The 17884-nt window shown below is 36.7% G+C and overlaps 1 pseudogene; it reads right to left on the minus strand.

Annotated features, from left to right (window-relative positions):
• Positions 1 to 210: 210 nt before the first annotated feature.
• On the minus strand, positions 211 to 3102 carry LOC118836760 (annotated as a pseudogene).
• Between the last annotated feature and the right edge of the window lie 14782 nt (positions 3103 to 17884).

Here is a 17884-nt window from a genome sequence, read left to right on the forward strand (position 1 = left end):
AATGGGGACTAGGGTAGGAGAGTTCCTGAGGCCTGAAATAAGAGGTAAACACGTCACAGAACTACATGAGAGCTTCATTAGACTCTAACTAAGAAGAGAGGTGTGATTACTATTTCGAGCCAGTTTCCCCATCTTGATAGTCATGTAACAAACCAAGGCAATGTTGGTCTTGAGCCAGACTCACAGAGTCCCCTGGCTCCGGCCCTGGCCTCAGTACAGCATCTCTGCATTGCTGCTCTGGGGCTGCTTGATCTTTTCCATGTTTTTCAGGATCATGTCATGTAAAGTGATGTATTGGTTCCTCAGTTCTGATATGATGAGCCAAAGGTGGATCTATTCCTTCTCATCAGTCTCTGTCACTGTGCTTCGATAGTCTCCCACATGAGGATATTTGGCTATTTTAGAAACCAGTTTGGCTCTTGTAATGTAATATCTACAAATCTGGTTCAGATAAGATGCAGCTTCACTCTCCACAGTCCTTAGTTCTGCAACTGTCTCCTCCTGGATGGATACACCAAAGTTATTCCCATCTTCTATCCTGGGGATAAGGAGCTGAACCCACATTTTGACCGTGTTGCATTTCTCGATCAACAGCCGGATTTCAGGTTTCATCTTTTCAATAACATCCACCAGCTGCTGGTTGCTTTTTAACATCCCATTAGGCATTACAAACACCTTGGTGCCCTGGAAGGCCTCCTCACACTCATCCAACTTCCTCTTCTTCAAATTGGGACCATCCAATCCATCGTGGCTATTGGTAAGAAGGATGGGATCAGGGACAGGAGATTCATGTCTGAGTGGATCTGGGCTAAATCATGGATGTTTAAGACACGCTCCTTCAAAAAAAACCATCAAATTCTAATAACTTCTTTGGGAAAAAATTTGCCATCAAGTCTTCTGCCCCACTTGTGATCTGCTCCCTGAAAGAATCAACCTTGAGTTTCACTTCCTGATCCACCTTCAGCAGCGAGGCCACGGCGGGGGGGGGGCCGGGAGCGGGGCGGGGGGAGGGCTGTGTCCACTCTGCTGGGGGCTCCAGGGTGTGGGACCAGAGGACCTGGGCACGGGGGCAGGCTTTGGCTTCCTTTGGGCCTCCGCAGGCCTGTCTGGCTCCTTCACTTCCTCGCTGCTTGCCTCCCGGGAGCCTGCCTGCCTCCAAGTGATAATGTTCAAAGAAGAATAAGCAAAGTGATCTGTTTTTTTTAGTGTATGGGATGAATATTGGAGAATAGTGGGAAGTATATTTGAATAGAGAGGATAAGGTAAAATGAAAAGTCTTGAAAGTCAGGAAGAAGAGTTTACATATGCTATGGGATGAATCAGGGAGGCCAAAAAAGGTAGTTTTTGGTCACAGGAGAGAGAGAATGAAAGCAAAACTTAAGGAAAACTAGTCTAGCATCAGTGCAGGGTGGATTAGAAGGGAGAGGGCCTAAAGTCATATAAACCAGCAAGAGGCCCTCTCCCTTTTTTATCCATCTTGCACTGATGCCAGACTAATTTTCCTTGTGGAAATTCAGACATAAGATGCTGAGGGCCTGGGATAAAGTAATGGAAGCTGTGATAGTAAGAATGGGGAGGAATGGAAGAACATGAGAGATTTTAGGAGAAAAAAATTAACATTATTATGAAACTACTTTTTAGAAACTCAGTAACCATAGGAGTATCATACAATCATAGGATTGGAAGGGATCTGCCTCCCTGTAATTTCTACCACAGCAGCTTTATCCTCTAGAATAATAGAAAAAAGTATGTTAACGGGAGCAAACCCATGGAGTTAGAGCGCATATTCCATGCACCAATAACAAGTACATTCCCTCTTAGGTCAATAAATGGAACAGTTGATTTGCCCAACATTCAGAAGTAAATGAAAAAGTAGCCAATGTTTGATAAACCCAAAGACCTTAGCTGCTGTGGGTATTCCACAAAAACTACTGGGAAAACTAGACAGCAATCTGGAAGAAACTAAGTGTAGAGTGTAGACCAATACCTCATACCACATACCAAAATAAGCTCCAAATGTATAAATGACTTAGGAAAAAACTTGAAAGGAGCAAGAAGAAAATGCCTTCTGGATTTATGAATCTGAAGAAATCCATATTTAAGATTTAATCTAAAGAGTTCATGACCAAAGAAGGACTAGAAAAGATCAAAGAAGATAAGAAAATAGGTAGATTCCTAACTTACCTGGTAAATGTCAAGAAATACAATGAGTTTCTATTTTATGTCTCTTGGTGCCACTGTGACACAGAGACAGAAAGGGCTTGTGTTTGTTCCAGAATTACAGTTCATAAGTATTTTTTACTATAAAAATAAAAGTCCTTTTGTAAGTCTAATTTTGTTTCACTTCAACATTCTGTTCACCTAAGCTACCATGCATAAGAACAGAGATAAATTCTCCAAAATTATAGGCTATTGCAATTAATAAGATCATAATGGCTTTTTGACTGTACCTATTTTGGATTACTAAAATGTAATAATACCCAGTAGGAGGAAATTTAAAATACAATTAAATGAAAAGAAATTAATTAAAATTGTAGATTAAGAATCTATATACAAAAATATATTGAGGAAAAAAAAGATACAAATGTTTCCAAAAATCTAAATGTTTAGTGGCATGGAGAAAAAACAAAAAGAATTGAAAAGTTGATTAACCTTTTCACTTTTCATCAATTTGGCCGGTCTAAAGTCACAATCTAAAAATTTTTACTAATGGATCTGAAATTTCATGGACATGGGCATGCCCTCTGCATATTTCCTCCACTGATGATCAAAACCTATTTGTGTCATGGGCTTTTGTGGACTAAAATATTACCACCTTGAAGCCTTTCCATCTTAGTGAAATCTGCAAAAGTATATGCCCTGGCATTGTCTTCAAGAACTTGGGGTGACACGCATTCTATTATTAAGTATAATTTAATGAATTCTTCCAAATGTCCCTTTTACTGTTGAGGGCACACCATCCTTACTGGCTTGCAACTTAGGTATCCTCCTCTGCTTTTCACTCTGACCCACCCCACATATAGGATCAGTTGCCAAGTCCTGTCATATTTACCTTTGCAACATCCCTTGTAGAGGTCCCTTTGTCTCCTCCAACACAACCATTGCCCTGGTGCCAGCCCTCATCACCTCATGTCTGGAGTATTGCAATAATCTTCTGTTTGGTCTTCCCTGGCTCATTGCTATACATTGCATTCTATTCTTAACCCAGCTGTCAAAGAGATCTTCCTAAAATTCAGGTCTACCATTTCACCCCACTGCTCAATAAATTCCAGCAGCTCACAATTATTTCTCCAGGATGAAAAATAAAATCCTGTTTAGCTTTTAAAGCCCTTCACAACCTTGCCCCTTTCTACCTCTCCAAATCTTACACTTAACTCCCTTCTATGACTTTTCCAATCCATTGCTACTGGCTTTCTTACTGTCTTGCTATACCTCACACAAGATACTCTATCACCCATCATCTCCCTACTCCATGCATTTTCACTGACTGTCCCCCATATATGGAATGCTCTCTCCTCATTTCTATCTCCTGGCTTCTTTGGCAATCTTCATGTTTCAGCTTAAATCCTACCTTCTGCAAAAAGGTCTTTTACTAACCCTCTCAATGCTAGTGCCTTTTCTTCTGAGATTGATTCCAACATATTTTACATATATCTTGCATCTACAAATTTGTTTGCATGTTGTCTCCTCCAGTAGATTGTGAGCTCTTTGAAGGCAGGGCCTGGGGTTTTGCCTTTCTTTTTTCTCCACACTTAGTTTAGTGCCTGTCACATAGTGTTCAATAAATGCTTGTTGACTGAAGTTGTGATTATTGGCATGGGTAACTATATTAGTTTTATATCAGTTAAGTTTCAATATAAGGATGATTAATTATAGCACAATATTAGATTGCTGTTGTTACTTGACACCTGACATTTTCCAATGCACATTGGACACTTCATTTACTTTGGCTGAGCAACGGGGTGTATAGTAAGCACACCAAATTTGTCTTTTTTTTTAACAGAACTCTAGTACTGTTGGTATTTCATCTGAATATTTGGTGTCATGTAACAACAGTCATCTGGGGCAGCTAGGTGGAATCAGAGAGCACTAGACCTGGAGTCAGGAAGACCTAGGTTCAAATCCGGCCTCAGACACTTACTTACTAGCTGTGTGATCCTGGTCAAGTCACTTAACCCTGTTTGCCTAGTATCTCTGCTAAGAAAACTCCAAATGAGGTCATGAAGAGTCAGACATGACTGAAAAATGACTCAGCAACAATAGTCATAGTTTATTGTGCTATAATTCAATTTACCCATATTGAAACTTTTAGCTGATATAAAGCTAATATATATGTAATGGAGGTAATGGGAGGAGCATCATCCATCTATCTAGGTGGATAAAGCAGCTGAACCTAGAGTAAAAAAAGACATGAGTTCAAATCCTACCTCAGATACTTACTAGTTGTGTGATGTTGGTCAAGTCACTTAACCACTGGCCTACCTCAGTTTTCTTATCTATAAAATGTGAATAATATCTAAGGCTTAAATGAGATAGTCTATGTAATATGTTAGCTCTGCTGGCTATTATTATTACCATTATTATCATCATTATTATCACTCTGATGTACTAGGGACCAGAGTATGGGTTCATACTTTGGCATGTTCCTTGGGTAGCCACAGCCTAATCTTCCCTCTCTTTCATCCCTCCTCCATCTCTTAGTGCAGAAGATCAGGAGATGGTACTCTGGGAGTCATCACTGCAGATCAGAGAATTCTTCTTATTAGCCCCATTACATATAACTAATTTCAATTAAATCCAAATCAACAAATATTTATTGTCAATTTCACTCACATTAGAGAATTTCTATAAACCAAGCTCTAAAAGTGTTCTGTAATTTTTTAACTTGAAAATTAAGGTTTGTGATGTTTAGTGGCTACATGGTACTTCAAATGCTATCTACAGGAAAAGGGATCTTCCTTCATTGGAAAAGTTGTTTATTTTGCCGCTTAACAGAGGGAAAGAAATACTTTCTGAAAATTTTTTTGGGGTGCAGAATTTAATATGACACTGCTTGGAAGCTACCTGTTTGATATGGAAGCTGGGAAATATAAGTGCTTACAAATCTTCTGTGAAACCTATTCCTCTTCCATGGTCCATATGGAATAAAGAGTATTATGAGATTTACAACCAGTGTAGAGTAAAACTGAATATTAGTCAAACAAAACATAACACTAGGATATCAGACAACTTCGTTTAAAAAAGAAAACACTTCTTCTCAGTTCTTTTTTTTACTTACATTTGCTATCATTCTCTATGCATATTTACTGCAATCTGGATTGTAACTAGGTTCTATAATTGCCAGAGAGAGAATTCAGACATGCTCATAATGATGATATAGAGAACTAAAGGACCATAAAATGATATACTGTTCACTTAAAAAAGGCTGAATAATCAGTGAAAAGGCTTCCTCCTGCACTAATCTGATTTTAGAAGGTGGACTTAATGGCAATAATGTATGTTAATGGATGGAAGACACTGAGTTATTAATTGGAGAGAGGATTGCTGACTTGCAGTAAAGATTTGCAGACCTCAGCACCTTTCTACACCTTCTGGAAACTGCTTTATCTTGGCTCAGTTCCCAGATCTGACAAACATTTTTCATCTTAAAAGGAACACTTTACTAAAATGAGAAAAAAACCATAGTAATTATATAACCAGGATAGCTGCATGATTTTAATACCTTAATATGGCTTTTTGTTAAATTTAGATATGTCATGAAAAAAATACAATGCTCAGTGCTGTCATGTACATTTTTGTTATAACTTGAAAGAAATATGGTTCTTGATAAACATATGTATCCTTTGTTGACAAAATATTCACCCATTGAAGAATTTCCACAATGACCCATCTCAAAATATTTATAAAAATGCATGTAAAATGCATATCTATGATGAACTAAGCAGGTTTTAAAATTAATTCTTAACAACATCTTAAGTAACAATGAGTGAAATTAGATTTTGAAATATTGTTCTAATAAGGGAAACAAAATATATAGACATAAAATTACTATCTTAAACTCCACTGAGAGTTTTTACTTCAAAAAAAGTATGGATATTTGAAACATGTTTACACACAGAATACAACTGGACCCTACTGATAGAGTCAGTTGGTAAAATTTTTTGCAGCATAAGATAGCCAAAAATTGTGAGACTGGTACTTTGCAATTTTTGCCATGCAGTATGATTGTTTAGGCAAAGTACCATCAACCAAATCTTTGTCATATTTGACTCAACTCATGTAAGATAGAAATGTGTGAATGTCAGTGGTAGATACTGGTGGCAACTAATAAGTTTGAAATGGCAAGACATATATGTAAGTGTATATTTTTGAGATACTATTGTCATGTCAACACATCTGGAATTTATAATTTCTTCTTGTTTTCAATACTGAATATTCTTAAAATTTATCTTCTGCAATGAAATCTTTCAAGTTTGGATATTATCCCTAAATGACTAATTTAGTTCTATGTTTTTGAGTTGTTAAAATGTTTAAACATAGATTTTTATATTTATAAAAGTACTTTAGATGAATTTGTATAACTAGGATCAATTATTTTTGAATTGATCACTGAGCAATGGAATTACTTGGCCAGAGAAACAAATTATAGACTCTGAATGGCTGGAAAGGACCTTATAGATTATTAATCTTATAGATTAGTTTATTAAACACCAATATTTTACAGATAAGGAAACAGCTTTTGGTCCATCTAAAACAAAAAATGTCAGATCAACTTCAAAATCTGGAACACTCTGCTTTCCTAATTATTTAATGGTGATTTAAAACAACTTGTATTATTAGCCCAGAAGCTGGCCTCTTTGGGTTTATCAAAGAGTAGATTGCTATAGTTGTTGACTTCTCCATCTTGTATTCCTATCCTATTCCAAATCCACACCTCTGTTTCTTAGCCAGTACCAGGTAGTTTTGATGACTGCTGCTCTGTAGTACAGTTTAATATCTGGTATGGCTAGGCCACCTTCTCTAGCATTTCTTTTCATTAATACCCTAGATATTCTAGACCTCTTGTTTTTCCAGATGAATTTTGTTATAATTTTGTCCAGCTCAGTAAAATAATTTTTTGGTAGTTCGATTGGTGTGGCACTGAATAGATTAATTTAGGCAAAATTGACATTTTTTATTATATTAGCTCGGCCTAACCATGAGCAACTGATATTTTTCCATTTATTCAGATCTGACTTTATTCGCGTGAAAAGTGTTTCATAGTTATGTTCATATAGGCCCTGGGTTTGTCTTGGCAAATAGACTCCCAAATATTTTATAGTGTCTACGATAACTTTGAATGGAATTTCTCTTTCTATCTCTTGCTGTTGGACTTTGTCAGTAACGTATAGGAATGCTAAGGATTTATGTGGGTTTATTTTATATCCTGTAACTTTGCTAAAGTTGTTTATTATTTCAAGTAGTTTTTTACTTGATTCTCTAGGATTCTCCAAATAAATCATCATATCATCTGCAAAAAGTGATAATTTAGTTTCTTCTTTTCCTATTCTAATTCCTTCAATTTCTTTTTCTCCTCTTATTGCTACAGCTAACGTTTCTAGTACCAAGTTGAATAGTAGGGGTGATAATGGACATCCTTGTTTCACCCCTGATCTTATTGGGAATGTATCTAGCTTATCCCCATTACAAATAATGCTTGTTGATGGTTTTAGGTAGATGCTATTTATAATTTTAAGGAAGGTTCCATTTAATCCTATGCTTTCTAGTGTTTTTAATAGGAATGGGTGTTGTGTTTTGTCAAAGGCTTTTTCTGCATCTATTGAGATGATCATATGGTTTCTGCTAGTTTTGTTGTTGATATGGTCAATTATGCTAATAGTTTTCCTAATATTGAACCAGCCTTGCATTCCTGGAATAAATCCTACCTGGTCATAGTGTATTATTCTTGTGATGAGTTGCTGCAATCTTTTTTGCTAATATTTTATTTAAAATTTTTGCATCAATATTCATTAGGGAAATTGGTCTATAATTTTCTTTCTCTGTTTTGATGCTACCTGGTTTGGGTATTAGTACCATATTTGTGTCATAAAAAGAATTTGGTAGGACTCCTTCTTCACCTATTTTCCCAAATAGTCTACAAAGTATTGGAATTAGTTGTTCTTTAAATGTTTGATAGAATTCACATGTAAAACCATCTGGCCCTGGAGATTTTTTCCTAGGGAGTTCATTGATGGCATGCTCAATTTCACTATTCAAATTCACTATTTCACAAAAACTGTTGGGAAAATTGGAAAATGGTAGGGCAGAAACTGGGCATAGACCAATATCTTACACCACATACCAAAATAAAGTCAAAATTGGTTCATGATTTAGGAGTAAAGGCTGATACTATAAGTAATTTGGGAGAGTAAGGAATAGTTTACTTATCAGATTTATGGAAAAGAAAAGAATTCATGACCCAACAAGAGATAGAGAGCATTACAAAATGCAAAATGGATAATTTTGATTATGTTAAACTGAAATGTTTTTGTGCAAAAAAAAGCCAATGCAACAAAAATTAGGAGGGAAGCAGAAAATTGGGAGAAAATCTTTACAACTAGTATCTCTGATAAAGGCCTCATTTCTAAAATATACAGGGAACTGAGCCAAATATATAGGAATACAAGCCATTCCCCAATTGAGAAATGGTCAAAGGATATGAACAGGCAGTTTTCAGAGGAAGGAATTAAAGCTATCTATAGGCATATGAAAAAATGCTCTAAATCACTACTGATTAGAGAAATGCAAATCAAAACAATTCTTAGATACCACATCTCTCCTGTCAGATTGGCTAACATAACAAAACAGGAAAATGATAAATGCTGGAGAGGATGTGGGAAAATTGGAACATTGTTGCATTGCTGGTGGAGCTGTGAGATGATCCAGCCATTTTGGAGAGTCATTTGGAACTATGCCCAAAGGGCCACAGGAATGTTCATACCCTTTGACCCAGCAATACCACTTCTAGGGTTGTATCCCAAAGAAATCACACAAGCGGGAAAAGGACCCATATGTACAAGGATTTATAGCAGCTCTTTTTGTGGTAGCCAAGAATTGGAAATCAAAGGGATGCCCATCAATTGGAGAATGGCTTAACAAGCTGTGGTATATGAAGGTAATGGTGTACTATTGTGCCATAAGAAATGGGGATGATACGGACTTCATAACAACCTGGAAAAACCTACACGACATAATGCTGAGTGAGCGGAGCAGAGCCAGGAGAACACTGTACACAACCACAGATATATGGATTCTATGAGGACCAACCCTGACAGACTTCGCTCTTCTCAGCAACACAAGGTGCAGGCACAACTCCAAAGGACTCACGATGGAGAATGCTATCTACATCCAGAGAAAGAACTATGAAGTTTGAATGCAGATTGAGGCATACTTCATGCTCGCCTTTTTCTATTCTTTTTTGTTTTTGGGTTTTTTTTTTTGGTTCTGTTTCTTCTTTCTCATGATTCATTCCATTGGTCATAATTCTTCTGCGCAACTTGACTAGTGTATAAATTAATTCAATGCGAAAAAAAACAACTTGTATATTGGTTCTGTGCATGGCAATACAGAATGACACAAATATTTTGTTATATAGTTGGGCTTGTGGCATGGATATATGCTAATTGAGATCTTCCCATACTGTTCTTGAGTCTGTGTTTCAAGCTACAGGCCCCTGCAACCCCAAGGTATAAAGTGTAGCCTTTTCACACCTTCTCTAAAGAATTTCTGCCAGTGGCTCTTCGTTTGCAGTAATCATACTGTGACCAAGATCTTAAAGTTTTATTTCATAGACTTACAGATTATTAGAGTTTGAAAGAGTATTAGTATTAGTATTTTATAGATGAAATGACTCAGGTCTGGCTTTTCTTTCATGAAGTTCAAGGGATCTAGCACTGGCTCCATAAGTTTCTCTAGTGCTGGGCAGCTATTATTCACTCTTGAAAACTAGCCTCTTTTATGATAGAATCAGTTTTGGTTTGACCCTTAATGTACCATCTGTTATACTGTCAGCATGATTATTCTTAAAGGAATAGGAAAAGACAGCACAAGAGATTGGCCTAGTGGAGTGATTGTGCCCCAAACAAGGAATGCCAGATAACAACTGACTTTCAACCAAGGCCCAATAGTTGTAAATTAAGAATCCTTCTGTGATTTTCACAAGAATAAGAAGCCTGCATGCAACTCATTAAAACAGATCAAACAATCATGTTCATTCTCACCATGTGGGGGAAGTTTCTTGACTCTCAAAGACCAAAACGGGAACTCCTAAGTTCCTTTGCATGTTTCTCCAGAAAAAAATGAAAGTATTTTAGGAGAGCTTCAGACAAGGTCTAGGGAGAGGGAAGAACACATCTTGCTCATAAGTGATTCTCCTTTACATGGGGCTTTTTAATAGCATTCTTGCCAACTAAAGGCTTTGATCACTTTGTGCTTCTGTCCAAGTCTGCTTTGAGCTCATTCTCAATTGGGAATCTTGCTTTGAGGATGCTATTTTTGTGTCCCCAAAACATTATCTTGTCTCATTTTGCAGTTTTCCTCTCAGCTCTGGGGGTCCCTCCTTTTGGGTCGAATCTCATCCAATTTTACTCTTGGCAGCTAAAGAACACAATCTGTGTGCCTCTGACTATTTTCCAAGTCATCATCTTTCTAAGGTGGAAATGGTCTGGGAAACTTATATTTTCCTACCAGAAGAAAGAGAACTGCCATGAATCCTCTAAGCCCAGTTAGGTCCAACTAGTTATGGTAGTGTGATCAACACTGTAACAATATCTTTGCATGGTGTTCAGAGCGAGTACTGGATTTGGAGTTGCAGGACCTATGGGCTAATGTGTATAAAAGGGATTAGATTAGATGACCTCTAGGGTCCTTGTCATCTCTAAATTTAGGATCTTAGGAATTATGGAATCTCAAGATTCAAAAGGCAAATGGCTACATCTTTTCAGTCTGAAGGCATTTTGGACTACATTTTGCTATGATTAAATATCCTGTTTTGGAGCCTAGCAGGAAGAATGAAATGCCTCTAACTTCACTGACTGACTTTTTACATATTTTGCCTGAAAGAGATCTGGTTATTAATTCAACCCATCAATTATTTATGGGCCCAGGCATAATAATTCACATTTACCTAGTGCTCTAAAGTTTACAAAGTACTTTTCTTACAAAATCTTGAGAAGTGGGTAAGGCAAGTATTATCCCCATTTCGTAGGGAGGCAAGGAAAGGTTTGATAGAATGGGAAAATGGGAGGGGTCAACTTGACTAATGGGTGAATAGCAGATTAAGTAAGTAGAAATGACACTGTGGCATAGAGGATGATTAGGATAAAGGGGAAATTTTAGAGTTTGCAAACAAATTGCTTACTGTCTAAAGTTTAAAAATTTCCCCTTTTGTTGTTGTTCAACCATCCAAGGAAGCAAAGTTGGCAGAAGGGTAAGTAGGTTGGCTACTTTAATTTCAATTAATATCATTGGGTTTGTAGTTTTCCCAGTCTTGAGCTAACTTTCTGAAAAGAATAATTTGGTTATGTCTTATTCATGTACCCCAGGATAAGTTTAGAGACTGAAGTAATGTTAGAACCTCCGTGGGAGATCTCATCTACTCCAATACCTCTATTTCACAAATAAGAAAAAGGAAGCCTTAGAGGAATTGATTCTGATTCTTAATCTAATTCTTTTTCTGTAATCAGCAAGGACAAATCAGGCTTTCAACAAGATATTATTTTATTGCTGGAAAACAACTCTGTGTAAACCTGAAAATCACTGCAACATCAAAATACTGTGACTCAATAGAATAAAAAACCCACCAGAAACTTGAAGTAGTCTAGATTTAGAATTAGAGACTGAGCTCATATGTTTACTCTGCTTACTTCTTATGTGACCTTAGGCAAGTAGTTTAACTTTTCCCAAACTCAGTTTCCTCAACTGTATATAGGAGTACAATGCTATTGTTGGCTGGCAGGAATTCAGTGGAGAAAAAAAACTGAATCTCCTGCATGATGGTTTGCAGGGACAAAACTGGCATCATGGGAAAGACTAGATGATTTCTAAGGTGCCTTTGAGCTCTAAAGCCTATGACTTGGAAGAATAGCATGGGGTAATAGAAAGGGTGGTACACTGGAAATCAGGAGAGATCTGGGTTATAATCCTGCCTCTGTGACTTACTATCAGTGACATGGATAAGTCATATAACTTCTCTGACCCTCAGTTTTCTCACCTGCAAAATGGAGATAATAATATTTACTTCTTAGGATTGTTATGAAAATTCCAAGAAGTTTAAAAATATATATATATATGTATATATACACATATGTATATACACACTCATATATTGTATGTATATATATGCATATCTATTTCTTTGCAAACCTTAAGAGTATTTTTGTCAGCTGTTATCATCCCATAAAATGCTGATGTTACAAACAGTACCACTAATTTGTATAAAAATCCCTCACGTTTGTAATTAATTTGACAATGACTTAACTATTTCTAAAACATACATTTATTTTATTTATGCTACTGTGCATAAAGATTATGTTACTTTTATCTGTGATGCCAGGGAAGTTCATGGCTTGAATTCGTTCCTAAAGGAGTTGACTAAGATAGTAATATGGTCCTTACTGGTGGAAATGGGTGTGGTATTTCTTAAGGCTGCTGGTCATTAAAGCCCAAGTCTCAATAAATACTACATATTTAATATGTTACTGTGCCAGTCTTATTCTTTGTGGTTTAATTCTTGGTTTATATTTGTTCATTATATTCATTATATTTTGACTTCTTATGGGAATTATTAAGTGCTTTATCCCTTTTTAGTCCAACAAATAGCCTGAATTCTCTCCTCCTAGAATTATTGAACTATTTATTTATTTATGTTTCTCTTCATAAAGAGATGATCAGATAAAGAGCTCTTTTAAAGGTGGCAGTACTAAATGTGGATTAATTTTATAACCACAAATGAAATAGCTGACTATACATTTATTTTAATTGTTGAAGGCTATTCCAGAACTCTCACAGGAAGAGTAGTCATGCTGGGTAGCTTTCCTTTAAATATGGATAAAGCCATTTAGTCAAAGCAACTTCAATCATTTTTTTTGATTTTCTGCCACAGACATATATCACAGATATATCAGGTGTGATTAATAGCATTTTGTCTATTAACCTAAAGTTATGGCATGTACCTATAAAATACTCCAAAGATGAGGGTAACACTGAGGTTAAAAAAATGTAGACAACTGAAAATCAATACCAACTAGGAAGATGATAAAGTTATAAAAAAAGACATTTTCAACAGTTTATTGCATATTTAGCCTTCAACTTGTTAATTTTAAAAGACATTATGGGGGCGGTCAAAAGCAAAACTCTTTTGAGGAGTGAAAGATAGAAGGGAGAAATAAAAGCATAAATGGGGGGGGGAATAGGATGGAGAGAAAGAAACAGATAGTAATCATAATTGTGAATGTGAATGGGATGAAATCTCCCATAAAACAGAAGTGAATAGCAGAATGGATTAAAATCCATAATTTTAAAATACATTGTTTACAAGAAACACATTTGGAACAGAGGGATACACACAGAGTAAAGGTAAAAGGCTGGAGTAGAATATATTATGCTTCAACTGAAGTAAAAAAAAAAGCAGGGGTAGAAATTCTAATCTCAGACAAAACAAAAGCAAAAATAGATCTAATCAAAAAAGATAAGGAAGGAAACTATATACTGTTAAAAGGTACTATAGACCATGAAGCAATATCATTACTAAACATATATGTACCAAGTGGTATAGCATCCAAATTCTTAGAGGAGAAGTTAAGGGTGTTACAGGAAGAAATAGACAGCAAAACTATATTACTAGGGTCCTCAACCTCCGCCTCTCTGAACTTGATAAATCTAACCTCAAAATAAACAAGAAAGAAGGAGGTGAATAGAATTTTAGAAAAGGTAGATATGGTAGACCTCTGGAGAAAACTGAATAGGGATAGAAAGGAATATACCTTTTTTCCTGCGGTACATGGCACATACACAAAAACTGACCTGTACTAGGGCATAAAAACCTCACAGTTCAGTGCAGAAAGGCAGAAATATTAAATGTATCCTTTTCAGATTATGATGCAATAAAAATTATATGTAATAAAGGGCCATGGAAAGATAGACTAAAAATTAATTGGAAACTAAATAATCTAATCCCAAAGAATGAATGGTTCAAACAACAAATCATAGAAACAATCAATAACTTCATTCAAGAGAATGACAATAATGAGACAACATACCAAAACTTATGGGATGCAGAGAAAGTGGTTCTTAGGGGAAGTATTGTATCTTCGAATGCTTACATGAATAAAATAGAGAAAGAGGAGAACAATGAATTGGACATGCAACTGAAAAAGCTAGAAAAAGAATAAATTAAAAATCTTCAATTAAATACCAAATTAGAAATACTGAAAACCAAAAGAGAGATTAATAAAATTGAAATTAAGAAAACTATTGAACTAATAAATAAAACTAAGAGCTGGTTTTTATGAAAAAAAAACAATAAAATTGATAAACCTTTGGTTAATTTGGTTTAAAAAAAGAAAGCAGAAAACCAAATTACCAGTATCAAAGACAAAAAGGGTGGATTCACCACGAATGAAGAGGAAATTAAAACAAAAGACATGGGGCTAAACCTCTGAGCTGGAAGTCGGTGAAAAATGTTCCACTCTACAACAGTATTAACAATGTCCGGTGTTTAATGAGTAGTTTAATGAGTAGTTTAAATGCTCAAAACACTTACAGCAGTCTAATTAATTAGATACAACTCAATCTTTTTAAAAAAATAGTTTTTAAAAAAGGGAATCATTTTCTGCCATTAATCTTAAGAGAATGATAACCAGATGTAATGGTAAAACCATGATAAAAGTGAAAAAAAAGTTAAATCTAGAAACAAGCTGTTTTAATAATTATATTAAGCTATATTGCCCCTCTTCTACCTATTATATACATTCCTCTAAGATAAAAGGAAACATAAAATATAGGAAATACTGGACTAAAATGTTATTGGGGCAACTTGTATGGATGTGTATGTATATTAACAATATTTACTAAGTACCTACTCTATTCCAGCATTGTATTAGTTTCTGGGGATACAAAGAAAAAGATGAATTAGTCACTATTCTCAAGGAACTTGTATTCTATTGACAGAGGAAAGAACATGTGCACAGAGACATAAATGTAAAATACATAGTAATGTGGACAGGGGGAGGAGTGGGCACTAACAATTGGAAGGATCGGGATTTGTCTCATGTAGAAGATGGGACTTGAGATTATTAAAAGAATTTAGGAATTCTAAGGGACATAGGTGAGGAGGAGGGTACACTTTGAGCAATGGGGACAGACAATCTGTCCACGGGCACTGAGTCTTGAGAAGTGATGTTTTTAATGGGGAAAAGCACTGGGGACGTGTTACAAGAAAGAAGGAAGAAAGGCGAGGAAGATTGAGTAGTCATGTGCAGTAAGCCAGAAAGCTAGAATGAGGCCAGATTGTAAAGGGCTTTAAATGTCAATTTTTATTCCTAGAGGCAATAGGGAGTCCCTGAAACTTCATGAGCAGGGGACATACCACAACATGGTCAGAGCTGTGCTGTAGGATGTCACTGCTAGCAACTGTATACGAAGGTGAAAGGTGATAAAGGAAAGGGAAAAGTGGAAGATGACTCCAAAGCTGAGAACCTGGGTGTAGAAAGGTGGTGGAGCTTTAGGGAAAGTGTGAGAGAAGGGGGGAGGGAGAGGGGGATGGAGGGAGGGAGGGAGAAGGTGTGTTGGTAACCAAAAATGGGCTCCTTAGCACTTAGTCAACAAGTGCCCTTGAATAGTTTGGCTTTGTCCCCTGAACTAACCGAATGCTGTTTGTATGTTGGATTGGAGTAAGCTTGTCGGCCCCTTCACCTTGCTTCCCTTGCTTAAGCAGATCGAAAGGACCTGTGCTTTCCTGGTCAACCCCTTCACCTTGCTTCCCTTGCTTAAGCAGATCGAAAGGACCTGTGCTTTCCTGGTCAACCCCTTCACCTTGCTTAAGCAGATTGAAAGAACCTGTGCTTTCCCTGGCATACCTTACACCCCCGCAGAAGCCGGATGGTTAAAAACAGCCTGCTTTGGAGCCAGAGGCTACGGCTACAGCTACGGCTACTGTTACGGCTACGGCTACAGCTATGGCTACAGCTACAGCTACAGCTACAGCCGAAGCTGAAGCTGAAGCAGAAGCAGGAGCTGCCGGTAGCAGAGCTGACCTATGTGAGAATTGAGGAGTGCTGAACAAGGACTTGAGGCCAGTGGGTAATCTTTTTACCATAGAGGAGAAGCATGTATATGATTTTGCTTTATACCATCATGCTGCTCTGTGGCCTCCTGGTTACTCTTGTGAGGCGGACTTATTGGGCCTGGAAGCTTTTGATCAAAATATCAAAATGGGGATGCTGGTTTGTGGGTTGGTTACTGTGGAGCCTAAATATATGCTTTGATTCTTTTGCCTCCAACTTTGAAGATTCCTTATATCTTGCGGTTCCGAACCTTTCAGACATATACATGATCCTCTTTGAAATTATAAATTCTGCCCTCCTAATACATTTGGCGATGAAGATGGGATGTATCCTACAACAGAGGGAGAGAGGGAGGGAGGGTGGAGGGAGAGAGGGGGGGGGGAGAGAGAGAGGAGAGAGAGAGAGAAGAGAGAGAGAGAGAGAGAGGAGAGAGAGAGAGAGAGAGGGAGAGAGAGAGAGATTGGAGTTAGTTGTGAATGAGACCATGGTGTAAGTGGTAGGAATATCTGAGTGCAAGTCCTGCCTATGGCATATAGTGACTGTATGACTCTGGTTAAGTCACCTAACCTCTTAGTGTTTTTTCGTAACTCTGGAAGACTATAAAAAGAATTCCTCACTGGGAGCTTCTTAATGCTAATGAATTCACAGCTCTCATCCAAAAAAAGTGTGTATGTGTATATATGGATATATATCCATATATATTTATGTATATAAAAAGTCAGATTTTTTCCCCTCACATTTGGAATCCTCCCCTTTCATAAAACTTCAAAACTGATCCCTCAATGTCCTCCAAAATGTGTTACTTCCAGCATAGACTTCTTTGTGTCTTCAGTTTCATACAGCTGCCTTTCTCCTCTTTATTTTTCTCAATGCCTGTTTTTCTTCCTCTAGCAGTACATCTGGGACTGGGGTGTCAGCACTCGGCTCACTCAAATAAAAGTCAACTGAAAGTCATGTCATCATTTCCTTGATGCCATGGTCCTCTTTGAAAATGAAGGATAAACACAATTAAGGAGGGAAATGTGATAGCTCCCCTATCTTTTATTTTATAACTAACAATTTGTTATAAACCACTTTACAGGTTTTTTGTACTTTTTGTTGCTGTATGTTTCATTCTTCAGTCCTTTTTGAGTAATTTTTCTTAGCTGGATAGCTTGACAAGATTTCTTTAAATTTGTTTTCCTTCCTACATTTGTTGCTGTTTTGAGGAGACACTTTTATAGCTTTCCATTGCCCTTCTCTGTTAAGGCATTATAAACAAGTTTATATTGTAATTAGTGCTACTCTTGATTGCCAGATCATTCTGATTGGTAAGGACCTCTTGTATTTGCTGCACGAATAAGTTTCTAGGTACTTTTGGTCATTATGGAAACTGATTACTTTGGTTAACTGTCTACATAAAGTCAATGTGTTGATATACTTTCTTCCCCCCTTTCCCATTTTTCAGCATCACTAACTTAACTGTGAGGATTTGAGTTGTTTTAATTACATGACACATTTTTCTTCTTTTAGTTTTGTATTAATATTTAATTTGTGCTCTAACAAGTTGGTGGTCTGTAGTA

This window comes from Trichosurus vulpecula, chromosome 2 (assembly GCF_011100635.1).
Source record: "Trichosurus vulpecula isolate mTriVul1 chromosome 2, mTriVul1.pri, whole genome shotgun sequence".
Taxonomy (NCBI): Eukaryota; Metazoa; Chordata; class Mammalia; order Diprotodontia; family Phalangeridae; genus Trichosurus; species Trichosurus vulpecula.